The following is a 5,065-nucleotide window of genomic DNA, read 5'->3' as shown; positions in this document are numbered from 1 at the left end:
GACAGGGTGCGTTGAACATTTTCACTGAGAGGATGGGAGGTAGCCACTGACAACGGTGAAACCCTAGATACAGCTTGCCATGGAAGGAGCCTTGCGTGCTTGAAGAAGAAGACAGTAGGAAAGCAGAGATTCAGAAGATGGAGCATCTCCAAAACCTCAACCTATTCTCTATCACTGCAAAACAAGTACTTATTTCATGTTCTTTTACTTTTCACAATCAATCCTGATAATTTCTGATATCCTGACTAAGATTTACAAGATAACCATAGCTTGCTTCAATCCGACAATCTCCGTGGGATCGACCCTTACTCACGTAAGGTATTACTTGGACGACCCAGTGCACTTGCTGGTTAGTTGTGCGGAATTGCAAAAGTGTGATTGCAATTTCGTGCACCAGTGAGGGAATGCCAACCTTGCTTTGGTGGAAGGATTTTCAACTATCTTGTAAAATTCTTGAGGTATCACCTCATGTACTTCCACCTCACTCCCAATCATGATGCAATCGATCATGATGTCTCTGTCAATGGTCACTTCTGATCGATTGCTAGTAGAGATGATAGAGCGTTGGATGAATTCCAATCATCCTCTAGCTACGAGCTTGAGGTCAAGCCTTCTTAGTTGAATGGGCTTGCCTTGGGAATCCCTTTCTACTGTGTTTCTTGGGCGTTGGACACTGGTCTCCTCCTTGTGGGCGTTAGACGCCTAGACTAGGGTAGATGGATGGCGTTGAACGCCAGTTTTAAGCCTTTGATTCTGAAGCAAAGTATGGACTTTTATACATTGCTGGAAAGCCTGGATGTTAGCTTTCCATAGTCGTTAAGGATGCTTCATTTAAATTTTTATACCTCCAGAAACGCTCTTTTGAGTGCAAGAAGGTCAGATCCTAACAGCATCTGCAGTGCTTTCTCTACCTCTAAATAAGACTTTTGCTCCAACTCCTCAATTTCAGCCAGAAAATTCATGAAATTGCGTAAAAACACACAAACTCAAAGTAGAATCCAAAAATGTGAATTTTACACCAAAACCTATGAAAACATAATTAAAACTTCAACAAAACATGCTAAAAACCATATGAAATTGATGCCAAAAAGTGTATAGAATATCCGCTCATCAGGATCCAAGAAGTGCAACCCATAAGGATCTCACTAGAGATGGTAGACAAGTGTCAGAAGCGGGAATATGGATTGGTGGAGAATGTCCTAGTAAAGGTTGAAGACCTTTACCTCCTTGCAGATTTCGTGATACTTGATACAGGAGAAGATATAAATGATTTCATCATCCTAGGAAGGCCGTTCCTAGCCACTGAGAGAGCCTTGATTGATGTGGAGAGAGGAGAGTTAGTTCTGTGGATGCATGAGGAATATATGTTGTTCAAGATTTTTAAACCTCTACCACTCTCTAATAAAAGAGGTACTAGCATGCAAAGCTCAGTGCTCAAGCCGTCTCACTTGGTGAAAAGCCATGCAGTATCCCCTTAACATCATAGCTAAGTTTGGTTTTGGGAATTCATCACCCACCAAAGATGGAGGAGGCTCCGAAAAGAAAGTACCTAAGGGTTGGAAGAATAAGAATCTTCCTATTGAGGACTTCTCACCTGGCACGAGAGTGGTTTTTACCAAGAGTCCAGTCATACCACATACTGTGAATAAAATCCTATATCTGGAGCATATTGAACTAATTCATAAGAGTACAGAAAGGAAGTTCACAATAAGGGGTGAAGATCTGAGCCCCTATGATCCTCTTCCTTAGAGGAGCTGACCGTCAAGTTAATGACAGTAAAGAAGCGTTTGTTGGGAAGCAACCCAACTGTTAGTATCCTTTCGTTTCTTTCATGTTATGTCAATTTTTTTAATTTGATTTCATATCATTTTATTTTTCATTGATTTTCATAGTTTTCCTAGTTTTTCTAATGTTTGTGATCATGTACAGCATTTAGAACAGGACCCTGGAAAAGACCTACTGGGGGCGCTAAACGCCAGGTCTGGCATTTAGCACCAAGAGAGGAGCAAAGAAATGGGCGTTCAACGACCATTTTGGGAATTTTACTTCTATTTAGCACCCCCTTGGGGGCGCTAAATGCCAGGGAGGGCGTTTAGCGCCGGGGGTGCCACAAAAAAAATTATGCATAACCCCCTGCTGGCGTAAACGCCAGACCAGCGTTTAATATAACACCCGGTTACCCTAAGCTTTACCTCTAGTCATAAAGCAAAGGATAACAAAGTGACACAATAGTTCTAAAACTTATAATACATAATATATGTCCAATAATTTATATAACTAGAAGCCCGACGAAAGAGTAAAGCTTAAAGTCGCATAAAGTAGAATTACAATACGCAAAAAGTACGCACGATACTAAACGCGTAGGCACGGACAGAACAAGACATAATATATATAAAACCTTGTAGATAGGTCCAGGATACACAAGGTAATAATTAAAGTAAACAAGATATATATAAGTATGATATACAAAAAGAGGACTAGTCACAGCCTGCGGAGTTTAGGCTGGTTAGTCAAACCGAATACAACAAAGTTTTTAAGTTTAAAACAGCAACAACCTATCTCTCAAAGTTTCCAGAAATATAGCCTCTACGGCAATAAGGTTATATAAATACAAAGGATGAGAGAGTGACTATATCAAAATAAAGCAGATTAAAACGAAGACGAAATGATACTCCGCTTTGTCACCATGTCGCAACTCACTGAGGTGGATTACGACCTGCATATGAAAAATAACAACAAAATATGGTATGAGAACCGGAGGTTCTCAGTATGGTAACAATGCCTAATATATATGATGTAAGGTTCCGGGACGCCAAAGGCAATCCTAGAACTTCACATCGAAAACAGATATTCAAGCTTAAACAAATAATTAACTTAAGCCAAACACTATAGACAGGATTATCTAAACTTAGGAAATTTCTAACTAATATCAAATCACACTGCTGTATCTCACATCCTTCACCAACCTAACCTCCCTATGATCCCATCGCCACCGCCTACTGATCCTCCTCAATTCTAGTAGAAAACATAAGTAATGTAGAAAAGTAAAGCACAAGTAAAGTACATATACATCAATTTGAACAATTAGCAAGTAAACATGTGTTTCATTTAGGCATAATAGAAATTAACCAAAACAAATAAACAAGAAAAAGTTGCACATGATGAATTCCTGTCCTATTGGCTTGTAATATCACTTGTTAGTCTATAAATTCCAACCCGACACATTCTCCCGGATGTAGCCTTCCTTGCCATGCCAGAGATATAAGCTCTGTACACTCATGCAACAGAGAAACCTGCCACGCCAAGGATATAGGCCCCGCATGCTCATGCAGCAGGGAGTCTGCTTTGCCAGAGATATAGGCTCTGCACACTCGTGCAGCAAAGAAGGTTATGTGAGTGGGAGACTACTATAGCTCTCACATCTCAACGTAGGCAGGAGATTGCCTCGGCCCCTACGTCGGCACCGCTACCTCGATAAGTGGGAGACTGCCACAGCCGTTGCCCGAGGCGCATAGCAACTTACCTATCATAACAATTTAGAAATACAACACAACTCATAGCATAATTTTGTTTATTCTCATTCCAATTCATCATCTATCATCAACTTTCCATTTTCATTATAATCATTCTTCTTTCTCCAAATCTCCTCAAAGACATACTTCACAACTCAACATACACTAATTTTGTCCACAACATTTCAGAACCAAAGTCATCGGCTCTAAACTCATGCATAAATTACTAATTTAGTCCACTAACCCATCTCAAATATTCTTAAGGCGTAATTACTAGTTAGCAGTCTTAGATAGTAGATAAAGAAGTTTGGAAAGCTAGAGAACCCTTTGAAAATGAAGAAAAATTATTTTTTCAAAAAAATAGGGTCTATGCGTACGCATGCACATGTATGTGTACGCATATCTAAAATTTTTCCCATCTCGCGTACGTGATGAGCGGATATTTTATACGCTTTTTGGCATCATTTTCATATAGTTTTCATTATGTTTTGTTTAAGTTTTATTATATTTTCATAGGTTTTAGTGCAAAATTCATATTTTTGGATTCTACTTTGAGTTTGTGTGTTTTATGGTGATTTCAGGTATTTTCTGGCTAAAATTGATGAGCTTGAGCAAAAGTCTAATTCAGAGACAGAGAAAGGACTGCAGATGTTGTCAAGATCTGACCTCCATGAACTCGAAGGAGGATTTCTGGAGCTACAGAAGTCCAAATGGCGCGGTCTTAATGGCTATGGAAAGCTAACATTTAGGGCTTTCCAGAAGGAAGAAGCATCTCCGAAGCCTCGATCATTCTCATACCATTGATTTCACACCTATCTAGTAACGTTTTATTTAATTATTCTATTTTATGCATTTTCTATCCGCCTAACTAAGATCTGCAAGGTATCTACTGCTTGCTCAAGCCAACAGTCTCCGTGGGATCGACCCTCACTTACCTGAGGTATTACTTGGACGACCTGGTATGCTTGCCGGTCTATTTGTGCAAAACGTACGGTGTCAGTTTCGTGCACCAGTACGCATACAAGAATTCTCATATGCATAGGTGCCAAACAAAATGGCACGCTCCCGTATGGGTGGTTCGCGTACGCATACTAATGAGCGGATATTTTATACGCTTTTTGGGGTATTTTTATATAGTTTTTAGTAGGATTTAGCCACTTTTTAGTATATTTTTATTAGATTTTGTGCAAAAATCATATTTCTGGACTTTACTACGAGTTTGTGTGTTTTTCTGTGATTTCAAGTATTTTTTGGCTGAAATTGAGGGACCTGAGCAAAAATCTGATTCAGAGGCTGAAAAAGGACTGCAGATGCTGTTGGATTCTGACCTCCCTGCACTTGAAGTGGATTTTCTGGAGCTACAAAACTCCAAATGGCGCACTTCTAATTGCGTTAGAAAGTAGACATCCAGGACTTTCCAGAAATATATGATAATCCATACTTTGAGCGAGGTTTGATGATATAAATTGGTGTCAAAATGCCAGCTCTCTGCCCTTTTCTAGCGTCAAAACGCCAGAACTGGCATAAAAATTGGAGTTAAACGCCCAAACTGG

Source organism: Arachis duranensis, chromosome 4 (assembly GCF_000817695.3).
Source record: "Arachis duranensis cultivar V14167 chromosome 4, aradu.V14167.gnm2.J7QH, whole genome shotgun sequence".
Classification (NCBI taxonomy): domain Eukaryota; kingdom Viridiplantae; phylum Streptophyta; class Magnoliopsida; order Fabales; family Fabaceae; genus Arachis; species Arachis duranensis.
Note: the sequence above shows the minus strand (reverse complement) of the source record.